Source organism: Bubalus bubalis, chromosome X (assembly GCF_019923935.1).
Source record: "Bubalus bubalis isolate 160015118507 breed Murrah chromosome X, NDDB_SH_1, whole genome shotgun sequence".
In the NCBI taxonomy this organism is placed as follows: Eukaryota; Metazoa; Chordata; class Mammalia; order Artiodactyla; family Bovidae; genus Bubalus; species Bubalus bubalis.
This window is the reverse complement of record NC_059181.1, coordinates 112,128,217-112,142,052: the sequence shown is the minus strand read 5'-3', so window position 1 is coordinate 112,142,052 and position 13,836 is coordinate 112,128,217.

Sequence of the window (13,836 nt, the reverse complement as noted above, 5' to 3'; positions counted from 1 at the left end):
AGCTGTTCAATTTGTGGTGATTTGTTTCAGCAGTGGTGGGAAGCTTATACAGTGCATTACTGTCTATAAATTGGTAATAACAACTGCTTACCTTGAAAGTTGCTGTAAAGATTAGAGATCACATACATAAATTGCCTGGCATACAATTGGTAGTTAGTTTGTGATAGCTTCATATGTGGAAGCACCTGAATGAGAAATGGAGATGAGAGGAGATATTTAATAGAAAGGAAAAGGGTCTTTGCTCATGTGTGAAGCTATTTTTGCATACGGTGAAATTTAGCTGACTTGTAGTACACTGATTGGCCACTGGTTGTTGATAACAGCTTGAGAACATCTGCTCACCTGCTTCTACTGCTGAGAATTAAAAAAAAAAAAAAAAAAATATATATATATATATATATATATAGCATGTTCTAGTGATAAGTGAGGCAAAGAAGTGATGTGAGGCCATAAATATTTAAATGAACTTTAATAAATCACTAGAGATATTATGCTGGGTAACAGCATAATTTTCTTGAGAACTCCTGCTAAAACAACTCAGGCTCTGATTTTCTGTAATTGCAGTGAAGATAGGACGAGGAGGAGGGAAAAAAAAAATCATTCTTTTTTTTTTTTTAAATTTTATTTTATTTTTAAACCTGAAACACTGTATTAGTTTTGCCAAACATCAAAACGAATCCATCACAGGTATACACGTGTTCCCCATCCTGAGCTCTCCTCCCTCCTCCCTCCCCACACCATCCCTCTGGGTCGTCCCAGTGCACCAGCCCCAAGCATCCAGTATCGTGCATTGAACCTGGACTGGCAACTCGTTTCATACATGATATTACACATGTTTCAATGTCATTCTCCCAAATCTTCCCACCCTGAGCTCTACTGGCATGAATTTCCCTATCTAGGGAACCATGGAACAGGGAATGACCCCCAAGGAATGAATACTAGATCCCCCAAAGACATAGGTTCTTTGGCAATGAAAGATTTTAAGCCTTTTCATGATACAAGGACATAGAATTTCCCTGAGTAGATCCTGGGATTTGAGGAAAAAACAAAACAAAAAAACAATTGCAACATACTCATCTCCCACATCCCCTACTCTGTCCTCCCACCTTGCCTCTCTGGACACAGCCGAGGTGTACTTTGTGCATTAGTCAGCTCTGTTGTGGTAACAAACAACTCCATACTCTTGGTGGCTTATGTTGTTGTCATTGTTCATTTACTAAGTTGTATCCAACTCTTTGTGACCCCATGGGCTGCAGCATGCCAGGTTCCTCTTTCCTCCACTATCTCCCAGAGTTTGCTCAAACTCATGTCCTTTTAAGGGGAAGAGAAGAGTAGGTCCTTGGGAACTACTTATCCAGTCTACCACACCTTGTCCTCAGTCTTCCTGTACCAAGACTTCCTCCTGGACTTCCTGTCTTCCCTCCATTAGACTTACCTTAACCACTCTTTCTAGGAATACAGTTCTCAGAGTTCCTGTCCTGACTGCAGGAGACATGACTTTGTTCTAGTAGTTTGGAGTTTCCTTAGGTGAGATCCACTCTATTCCTGCTGCCATGCAGAAAGGAATGCAAAGTATTTCAAGGGAAAGACACTTATTGAGGAATAAGAGGAAAAAAAAATATTTCTGACTTTTGGGTAGGGTGAATCTGGCTAGGCAAATCCTCATGGCTGTAGCTAGCTCAGGGAACCCAGGCACTGAACCAACTTATCTTGGACACAAGTCAGCCTCATGGATACTACTTCACCCACACACTCTGCACTCAAAGCTATTTGACTCAAATTGAAAGAGCATCAAAGGAGTCCTGTACTTTGCTTTGAATTAGAAAGCACTTTGTGTTGGAGAAAATCTTGTCACAATGAGCCTGTTTATATTTGATGGAGAAGAGATGGGTTTATCTCACCAAATTGGCACTTTGGAAAGGAACAGGACAGTTTCTTACTGCATCATGATCAAAATAAAATTCTGGCTTTTATGACAATTGGTCCTAACCAGGAAAAAAAAAAAAGCTTACTGATTAAAGATCGTGAACCTAGAATGACCCCTGTTTGCTCAACACTGTACTGGATCTATGCATGAAGCCTCTTTCCTCACTTATGAAAATGAGACTTATTTTAAGTCTCATATACAGACCTGTGGACTCATCAGAGAGTAACTTTTCAGTGTGACATCAGCATAACCATCATGAGCCACTTTTGCTTACTTCATTTCAGTTGCTCAGTCATGTCCAACTCTTTGTCTTTCTGTGACTCCATGCACTGCAGCACACCAGGCCTCCCTGTCCATCACTCATTCGTGGAGCTTGCTCAAACTCATGTCCATTGAGTCGGTGATGCCATCCAACCGTCTCATCCTCTTTTGTCCCCTTCTCCTCCTTCCTTCAATCTTTCCCAGCATCAGGGTCTTTTCCAGTGAGTCAGTTCTTCGCATCAGGTAGCCAAAGTATTGGAGTTTCAGCTTCAGCATCAGTCCTTCCAATGAATTTTCAGGACTGATTTCCTTTAGGATGGATTGCTTGGATCTCCTTGCAGTCGAAGGAACTCTCAAAAGTCTTCTCTAACACAACAGTTCAAAAGCATCAATTCTTCGGCACTCAGCTTTCTTTATAGTCCAACTCTCACATCCATACATGACCACTGGAAAAAACATAGCTTTGACTAGACAGACCTTTATTGGCAAAGTAATGTCTCTGCTTTTTAATATGCTGTCCAGGTTCGTCATTGCTTTTTAATATGCTGTCCAGGTTCGTCATAGCGTTTCTTCCAAGGAGCAAGCATCTTTTAATTTCATGGCTGCAGTAAACCTTATCTGCAGTGATTTTGGAGCCACAAAAAATAACGTCTGTCATTGTTTCCCCATCTATTTGTATGAAGTGATGGGACCAGATGCCATGATCTTTATTTTTCGAATGTTGAGTTTTAAGCCAACTTTTTCACTCTCCTCTTTCACTTTCATCAAGAAGCTCTTCAGTTCTTCTTTGCTTTCTGCCATAAGAGTGGTGTCATCTGCATATTTGAGGTTATTGATATTTTTCCCGGCAATCTGCATTCCAGCATGTGCTTCATCCAGCCCAGCATTTCTCATGATGTACTCTGCATATAAGTTAAATAAGCAGGGTGACAATATACAGCCTTGAGGTATTCTTTCCCAATTTGGAATCAGTCTGTTGTTCCATGTCCAGTTCTAACTGTTACTTCTTGACCTGCATACGGAGTTCTCAAGAGGCAGGTAACGTGGTCTGGTATTCCCATCTCTATAAGAATTTTCCACAGTTTGTTGTGATTCACACAGTCAAAGGCTTTGGCATAGTCAATAAAGCAGAAGTAGATGTTTTTCTGGAACTCTCTTGCCTTTTCGATGATCCAACAGATGTTGGCAATTTGATCTCTGGTTCCTCTGCCGTTTCTAAATCCAGCTTGAACATCTGGAAGTTCTTGGTTCATGTATTCTTGAAGCCTTGCTTTGAGAATTTTGAGCATTACTTTGCTAGCATGTGAGATGAGGGCAGTTGTGCAGTAGTTTGAACATTCTTTGGCATTGCCTTTCTTTGGGATTGGAATGAAAACTGACCTTTTCCAGTCCTGTGGTCACTGCTGAGTTTTCCAAATTTGCTGGTATATTGAGTGCAGCACTTTTACAGCATCATCTTTTAGGACTTGAAATAGCTCAGCTGGAATTCCCATCACCTCTACTAGCTTTCTTTGTAGTGATGCTTCCTAACGCTCACTTGATTTCAGACTGTAGGATGTCTGGCTGTCGGTGAGTGATCACACCATCATGGTTATCTGGGTCATTAAGATCTTTTTTGTATAGTTCTTCTGTGTATTCTTGCCATCTTTTCTTAATATCTTCTGCTTCTGTTAAGTCCATACCATTTCTGTCCTTTATCGTGCCCATCTTTGCATGATATATTCTCCTACTTAGTCTTCTGATTTTTATATCCCAGAGAACTCCTTAGGAGATTTCTTCAATGGAATGTCAAGAAAAAAACCAGACTTTGCTTTTTATATCTTTAAAAAAAAATCTCTGAGGAAGGTATTTTTTAAATTATTTTAAAGTAGCTCTGTATAGGCAAAATTTTCCTTGTAAATCTATTGTTCCAACATCTTTTTAGTCCCCTTCAATGGTTCATTAAATGTAATCCCAGTGCATTTAAAAATGATCATATATGAAAAAAACACATTTGAAATTATACAGATTCCTAAGCACTTGAGACATTCCATGCTGAATCTGACCTAAGGCTTTGGTCAAGGATGGTGAAAATTGGTACCATTACTGCTGCTCATGCTGATGCCCAACTGTAGAAGTCACCACTAATCAATCACCAAACTCCTACTAAGCTTGGAAGGAATCTGCAAATTAAGGAATCTCTTTTGGGATAGAGTTATGTCATCAACAGGAATTAAAAAACAAAACAAAACACCACAGTGCAGAATTGCCACTCTCTGCTGGATGTACTACTTGTTAAATGGAGGAAACTCTGTGTTTTCTAAAATTGCCACTTTAAAGTTTTAGGATGGAATGAAGGTAGGGAGCGTAATGTCGTCCTGTAATTCTGCTGTTCTGTGATTTTTTTCACCAGTCTAGGCTTACTTTATCGATATTGCAATTTTATAGATTTTGGACCTACCCCTTCTCAATCTTCTCCTTTTATACAAAGAATCTGAATATATTTGTATCTCTTTTTGTATGTCAACCTTCCTCTAAGATTCTTTTTATCATTTAAATTACCCTTTTGTGTAGCAAAACCAACTATAGGATATCTTCATGAGGGAAATAAGCACTGCCCAGCTTCCCAGGTGGCAGTAGTGGTAAATGCAGATGTAAGATGTGTGGGTTCAATCCCTGGGTTGGGAAGATCCCCTGGAGGAGGGCATGGCAACCCACTCCAGTGTTCTTGCCTGGAGAATCCGATGGACAGAAGAGCCTGGTTGGCTACAGTCCAAGAGTTGGACATGAGTAAAGTGACATAGCATGCATAATATGCCAGGTGGGAGAATGGAATAGAGAGGGCCACGGAATAAAGGGCCCTATCCTGCAAAAATTAAGATATCCAGAACAATTATAGATCCCAGACCTCACCTGTCTGTGGCTCCCAGCTAAGTGCTCTTTTCTTTTCTATTTTATCCTGAGATTATAATGACCCTGAATTCCTAACCATATAAACACTCAAGCAGTCTGATCTTTCTATATCCTTACCTGGGGCTTGTCTCCCTTGCAAGTCCCTAGGTTCCCAGGGGTTCCAAGTTTAAAGGGTTAATGCTGAATATCCTTATTTGTTGCTGAACATTAAGCAAAGGAACTGTGAAATGTTCTGATTGCCACTGTTCTTCCACACTGAAGGTCTAGGATCTTGACAGAAACTCAGCCCTGGTTCCCACCACTGGTGCTGCTGTTGTCTCTACCACACCATTGGAACCCTGGAATACAAGATACTATGCTCCTCCTCCTGGTCTTAAGGTCACCCCTGGGTTTTCTAATCTTAACTGGCATGTGCCTCAAAAGATAAAACTTGTGGGAATCTCTCATGGACATATACACACACCCCTCAGTTTTTTTTTCCTAATGTACAATTCTAACACTAATAAGTTAAGTCAGTAAGCACTGATATGTCAACCACCACCCAACCAGAACTAGCTTGGCTTCCAGTGTCACATTTGGGTCACTAGTCGAGACTTTCTTCTCTCTCCCAGGAATCCCTTTTGTCTTCTGCCATCTGGCCTCAGTTGAGGCCACTTCAGACATCATATTGGTTTTACTGTTTTTGAACTGCAATGTGGTGGGAGGTAGAAATTCGACTCCATCTTCTGCCATAATGATCCTTGGTTCCTACACAAACTTATGGGTGCAAATCAATATGTATGGGAATAAGAGGGCTGCTGCTGCTGCTGCTAAGCTGCTTCAGTTGTGTCCGACTCTGTGCAACCCAATAGATGGCAGCCCATCAGGCTCCGCCGTCCCTAGGATTCTCCAGGCAAGAACACTGGAGTGGGTTGCCATTTCCTTCTCCAATGCATGAAAGTGAAAAGTGAAAATGAAGTCACTCAGAGGGCTAGTATCTATTAATACCATCACTCAATGAGATTGTGGAAACCCTAAGCCATTGTCAAGTCCACCTCCACCACTCTATGGCAATCTTCAGTCCTCATTTAAGAACAGTGATGGAGTGTTTGCTTTATATTTGCATAATTTAAAGGGGCTATTGCAAGATTTTTTTTCCTCAGAAAGGAAATTTGTTTTAAAGGTGAATTGCTTCCTAACTCTAGATAAAGGATGAATTTTTAAATGATAATTCTCCATCTTACAAAAGTAAAACGCTTTTTCTGTCAAGTGCTCTCTGACATTTATAAAAGAGAAGGATGATATTTTCAGGCATTTTTGATCAGTCATTATGTCATAACCTCATGAGCCATTGTCTTTGGGAAAAGTCTATAGCTCTTGATCTCTATCCAGGTTGGAATCTGAACTATAAGTTTAGTTTGTTTTGTCCCAAATATGTGCACATCTAGGTTTTTAGGATGATAGTGACAAGGTGACATTCATTAGTATACCCTAACTGATCCTCTAATCAATAAGATTGCTTTATCACATGAAATTAACTGACTAATTATATACAACATCTCTTTACAAGGTAATCTACATGCTGATGGCAAGTTTCAGCCTTCATATTCTTTAATTCATTTTCACTTTTCAGTTGGAAGCCGTATGTACATCTGCTTATCCTGTTACCCACACTGAACTCACTGATGGATACCTAAAAGGACACAAGCAGTTTTCTATTTTTCAGGTTTCATTTTTTTTAAAGGAAAAAGAAAACATTATTTTTAAATCTACTTGTATGGAAATTAGTTTCCTTTTGCCATTTGGAATAAAGAAAATTTCACATTAAAAATTGAAGAAAATAACACATTTGAATAACAATGTTATTAAGCAGCCAGGAGCTCTAGTTTTTGTAGCCTTAGATAGAGTTTCAGTTTTAACAAATAAAAACACAAGATGCCTAGTTAGATTTGAATTTTAAGTAAATTAGTTTTTAGTAAAGTATGTTCCATGCATTTGTGACATACATATGCTAAAAATTATTTTTCTGTATACACATTATTTTGCTAAGTAAATGATTGGATTTTATTCTGGACAAGATGGTTTCTTCCTGCTCCTCTCTGCCAAGCACAACTATAGAAATAATGAAACAGATAACCAATGGACACTTGACAAAGTTGGAAAAAATTAGTAAGAAAAACACAGACTGGTTCTTTGGACCTCAGCATCCCACCTCTTCTCCACTGAACAGCAGAAGGCAACCTCGATCCAGAATTTATCGACCCCCTAATTTAGTAACAATTTTCTAGTAAGCTTGAAAACATCAGATGAGCCAGTATCTCCAACAGGAGGGATAGACACAGATGAAAAAAAAGCAATAAATAAAAAAAAATAAAGAAGGATAGACAGGTAGTCTGCAGGATTAATTTGCTAGGGCTGCCATAACAAAATGCATTGGCTGAAGGAATGCCTGCAGCTCTTAAACTCCAGACTCAATTTTCTATTAATATTTCCGAATGGTTGAATAGTAGAAATCTGAAATTTAACTTGTCCAGACCTGAAATGCCTATTTCCAGTTCTTCCAACAGCCTTCCTTTTCTCCACTGAGAGCAACTCCATCTTTCCAGTCACTCAAGTCTAAAACTTAAGGATTATTTCTTGAATTCTCTCTCTCATATGCCAAATCCAATCATTCAAAAAATTCTATTGACTCTACCTTCAATATGTATGTACAGAATCTCACCATTTTTTGCCACCTCCATTTCTACTACCCTGGTTCAAGCCGCCATTGTTTTTTTCCTGGATGACTACAATAGACTATTAATGGTCTCTCTGCTTTTCCCCTATTATTCAGTTTATCCTAATGTTATTACCAGAATGGTCCTTTAAAAATCTGAGCCTGTTCACTCATATAACTCAATAATAGAAAAACAAATAACCCAATCAAAAAATGGGCAGAAGATCTAACTAAATAGACATTTCTCCAAAGAAGACATTTGGATGGCCCACAAGCTCATGAAAAGATACTCCATATTGCTAACTATTACAGAAATGAAAATCAAAGCTACAATGAGGTACCACCTGACACTGGTCAGAATGGCTATTCTTAAAATGTCTCTAAATAAGAAATGCTGGAGAGGGTATGGAGAAAAGGGAACCCTCTTACACTGCTGGTGGGAATGCAAACTAGTACAGCCACTATGGAGAACAGTGTGGAGATTCCTTAAAAAACTAGAACTATAACTGCTATACGACCCAGCAATCCCACTGCTGGGCATACACACAGAGGAAACCAGAATTGAGAGAGACACATGTACCCCAGTGTTCCCTGTAGCACTGTTTACAATAGTTAGGACATGGAAGCAATCTGCATGTCCATCGATAGACAAATGGATAAGGAAGTTGTGGTACATGTACACGATGGAATATTACTCAGCTATTAAAAAGAATGCATTTGAATCAGTTCTAACGAGGTGGATGAAACTAGAGCCTCTTATACAGAGTGAAGTAAGTCATAAAGAGAAACACCAATACAGTATATTAATGCATATATATATATATATATATATATATAATTTATAAAGATGGTAACAAAGACCCTATATGCAAGACAGCAAAAGAGACACAGATGTAAAGAACAGACTTTTGGACTATGTGGGAGAAAGTGAGGGTGGGATGATTTGAGTGAATAGCCTTGAAGCATGTACATTACCATATGTAAAATAGATGACCAGTGCAAGTTTGATGCATGAAGCAGGGCACTCAAAGCCAGTGCTCTGGGAGAACCCAGAGGGATAGGGTGGGGAGGGAGGTGGAAGGGGGGTTCAGGATGGGGGGACACATGTGCACCCGTGGGTGATTCATGTTGATGTATGGCAAAAACCACCACAATATTGTAAAGTAATTAGCCTCCAATTAAAATAAATAAATTAATTAAAAAATAAAAAAACTAAAGGTAGAGTGGCCATATGATGCAGCAATCCCATTCCTGGGCATATATCCAGAAAAGATGAAAACTCTGATTCAAAAAGATACATGCACTCCAGTGTTCATTGCAACACTATTTATAATAGCCCAGACATGGAAGCAACCTAAGTGCCCATCAACAGAGGAATGGACAAAGAAGATATTGTATATATATATAATGGAATATTACAGAGGTATAAAAAAGAATGAAATAATGCCATATGCTGCAACATGGTTGTACCTAGAGATTATCTATTAAGTGAAGTCAGAAAAAGACAAATATCATATGATATTGCTTATATGTATAATTTAAAATATGACACGAGGCTTCCCTGATGCTCAGTGGTAAAGAATATGCCTGCAGTGCAGGAGCCACAGGAGATGTGGGTTTGATCCCTGGGTCAGGAAGATCCTCCAGAGGAGGAAATGACAGCCCACTCCAGTCTTCTTGTCAGGCTAGTCCCATGGACAGAGGAGCCTGGCGGGCTAGAATCCGTGGGGTCACAAAGAGTTGGACACAACTGAGCAAGTGAGCATGTACACACGCATTTCCATTGAGAGCCTTCCAACATTAACATAAAATGTATAAACATTGACAGAACAGTTAGATTGATTCACCTCTTAAAGCTAGCTTGTTGGGAGCTGACTCATCTAGAATCATTGTTCAGTTGCTCAGTCATGTCCAACTCTTTGCAACCCCATAGATTGCAGCACACCAGGCTTCCCTGTCCTTCACCATCTCCCAGAGTTTGTTCAAACTCATGTCCATTGAGTTGGTGATGACACCCAACCTTCTCATCCTCTGTTATTCCCTTCTCCTCCTGCCTTCAATCTTTCCCAGCATTAGGATCTTTTCCAGTGAGTTGGCTCTTTGCATCAGGTGGCCAAAGTATTGGAGCTTCAGCTTCAGCATCGGTCCTTCCAATTAATATTCAGGGTTTATTTCCTTTAGGATTGACTGGTTTGATCTCCTTGCTGTCCAAGGGACTCTCAAGAGTGTTAAACTATTCAGTTATACAATGAATCTATAAAGAACTGACATAAATATTAGGTTCATTTTTATATTATCTTTGTATTTTCACATTAAAAGAAAAATGAAAACATTCTTCATAAAAACATTTATATTAATTTAGGTTTATGATTCATGCAATGGTAGCATTTAACTTAGGAAAAATGTTTAATGGCTCAAAGGCATTTGTCTCTGGTTTTAGTATGATATCAGGCTATGTATTCACAAAGAAAAGGCCATTAGCATTCTTAATTCAAATGAAATAAGGTGCAATGATTAAGGACATCTTTTGCATCAATTACGATTAGACTTGGCTGTGAGTAACAAATATGTAAAAATTAGTGCCTTCAACAAGACATTGATTTATTTCAGTCTGGAGAGGAGTTCAAGGCTAGGATGGCAGCTCCATGGTATCAAGGGCCCAAGCTTCTCTTAATTTGTTGCTCAGCCAAGAGACCCAGATTGCATCCTTCTCACAGTCTCATCCATTGCATCCAGAGTCCCTGTGCCAGACAAAGGGAATAAGGAGTAAGAAGGCTGTCACCTCCATTGTTCTTGGAAGTACCATACCAGATTTCTACTTGTCTTGAACTCCACCAATCCAAACTGCAAAGAGGTCTTGGAAATGTAGTTTTCTTACTTGAGCAGCTGAAAAATTGGGGTCTTAAGAAGAAAGGGACAATGGATATTGGGAATGCAAACAGTCCCTTCCCTCCCTTATCCAAATGTGAATGCTTATCCATGTCATCTTTATTGGATGCTTCCATTAACCTTTGTCAGATCTATAGTGAATTCTATCAAATTCCAGCAATACCTCTGGCGTTATGGGACTTTTTTCTTATTTCATGGACTTGTGAAGTTTGTTCCACCTCCCAGACTTAAATATTTCTCAACAATAGTTTTCATGATCAGCTGGCAATATCATGACTGATTTTGGAGAGAATTAACTGCTTATTCTGATTTTGGTTATGTCTTGAGAAAAATGTAATCTATTTCTACATTTAAATTAACCCATTGACTACATAGGACTTCTGAGTCACTAAAAATCTGATAGAGACTGAGTCCATTATAACTAGGATATTTTAAAAAATTCTGACTTTCTCTCTGATTCCTGCCAGATAAAGAATAGACAAGAAAGCTAGAAAAAGATGCCTTATGATCCAGCAATCCCACTGCTGGGCATACACACTGAGAAAACCAGAAGGGAAAGAGACACGAGTACCCCAATGTTCATCGCAGCACTGTTTATAATAGCCAGGACATGGAAGCAACCTAGATGTCCATCAGCAGATGAATGGATAAGAAAGCTGTGGTACATACACACAATGGAGTATTATTCAGCCATTAAAAAGAATACATTTGAATCAGTTCTAATGAGGTGGATGAAACTGGAGCCTATTATACAGAGTGAAGTAAGCCAGAAAGAAAAACACCAATACAGTATACTAACGCATATATATGGAATTTAGAAAGATGGTAACAATAACCCTGTGTACGAGACAGCAAAAGAGACACTGATGTATAGAACAGTCTTATGGACTCTGTGGGAGAGGGAGAGGGTGGGAAGATTTGGGAGAATGGCATTGAAACATGTAAAATATCATGTATGAAATGAGTTGCCAGTCCAGGTTCGATGCATGATACTGGATGCTTGGGGCTGGTGCACTGGGACGACCCAGAGGGATGGAATGGGGAGGGAGGAGGGAAGAGGGTTCAGGATGGGGAACACATGTATACATGTGGCGGATTCATTTTGATATTTGGCAAATCTAATACAGTTATGTAAAGTTTAAAAATAAAATAAAAAAAAAAAGAAAAAGGAAAAAAAAAAAAAAGAAATAGACCTTGTTTTTATATTAAGAATTTTCCCAATGATTTAATAATTTAAAATATATACATACTAATATTACAGGATTATTTGACATGATGTATGCCAGCAAATTTGAAAAACTCAGCAGTGGCCACAGGACTGGATAAGGTCAGTTTTCATTCCAATCCCAAAGAAAGGCAATGCCAAAGAATGCTCAAACTACCGCACAATGGCACTCATCTCACACGCTAGTAAAGTAATGCTCAAAATTCTCCAAGCCAGGCTTCAACAGTATATGATCCATGAACTTCCAGATGTTCAAGCTGGATTTAGAAAAGGCAGAGGAACCAGAGATCAAATTGACAATATCCGATGGATCATCAAAAATGCACGAGAGTTCCAGGAAAACATCTACTTCTACTTTATTGACTATGCTGAAGACTTTGACCATGTGAACCACAACAAACTGTGGAAAATTCTGAAAGAGATGAGAATACCAGACCACCTGACCTGCCTTTTGAGAAATCTGTATGCAGGTCAGGAAGCAACAGTTAGAACTGGACATGGAACAATGGACTGGTTCCAAATAGGGAAAGGAGTACATCAAGGCTATATATTGTCACCCTGCTTATTTAACTTACATGCAGAGTACATCATGAGAAACGCCGGGCTGGATGGAGCACAAGCTGGAATGAAGATCTCCAGGAGAAGTATCAATAACCTCAGATATGCAGATGACACCACCCTTATGGCAGAAAGCTGAGAAGAACTAAAGAGCCTCTTGATGAAAGACAGAGAGGAAAGTGAAAATGTTGGCTTAAAACTCAATATTCAGATAACTAAGATCATGGCATCTGGTCCCATCACTTCATGGCAAATAGATGGGGAAACAGTGGAAACAGTGACAGACTTTATTTTGGGGGGTTCCCAAATCACTGCAGATGGTGATTGCAGCCATGAAATTAAAAGACGCTTGCTCCTTGGAAGAAATGCTATGACCAACCTAGACAGCATATTAAAAAGCAGAGACATTACTTTGCCAACAAAGGTCCATCTAGTCAAAGCTATGGTTTTTCCAGTGGTCATGTATGGATGTGAGAGTTGGACCATAAAGAAAGCTGAGTGGCGAAGAATTGATGCTTTTGAACTGTGCTATTGGAGAAGACTCTTGAGAGTCTCTTGGACTGCAAGGAGATCCAACCAGTCAATTCTAAAGGGAATGAGTCCTGAGTGTTCATTGGAAGGACTGATGCTGAAGCTGAAACTCCAATACTTTGGCCACCTGATGTGAAGTACTGACTCATTTGAAAAGACCCAGAAGATTGAAGGCAGGAGGAGAAGGGGACGACCAAGAATGACATGGTTGTATGGCATCACCGTCTCAATTGACATGAGTTTGAGTAAATTCTGGGAGTTGTTGATGGTGAGGGCGGCTTGGCATGGCCATGGGGTTGCAAAGAGTCAGACACAACTGAACGACTGAACTGAAGTGAATATGATAGTATTATCAGATGACTGTTTTAGTCGATATTTGTTCACCTCATAGAAGATACCTCATAGGTTTGACAGAAAACAGCAATTTTCTATAAAGCAATTATCCTTCAATAAAAAAAAATAAATAAGAGGTTGATACCTTATGGAAGTAGAACCATAAAACATTGTCTTTCTATGACTGGCTTATTTCACTTAGATATTCTGAAGGATCATCCTTTTTAAAGGCTGAATAATTTTCTATATGCATATACCAAGTTTTCTTTACCCATTCCTCTGTTGATGGACATTTGTTTCCATGCTTTTACATCTTGGCTATTGTGAATAGAACTACCATGCAAATGGGAGTACATGTGTCTCTTTGAGATCCTGATTTCAATTCTTTTGGCTAAATACCCAGGAGTAGGTTTTTTTGGTAGTTCCATTTTTAATTCTTTTTAAGGAAACTTTGTATTGTTTTCTGTAGCAGCTGCACCATTTGGCATATTATTTCTCCACCTCCTCACTTGTCTCCTGTTTGGA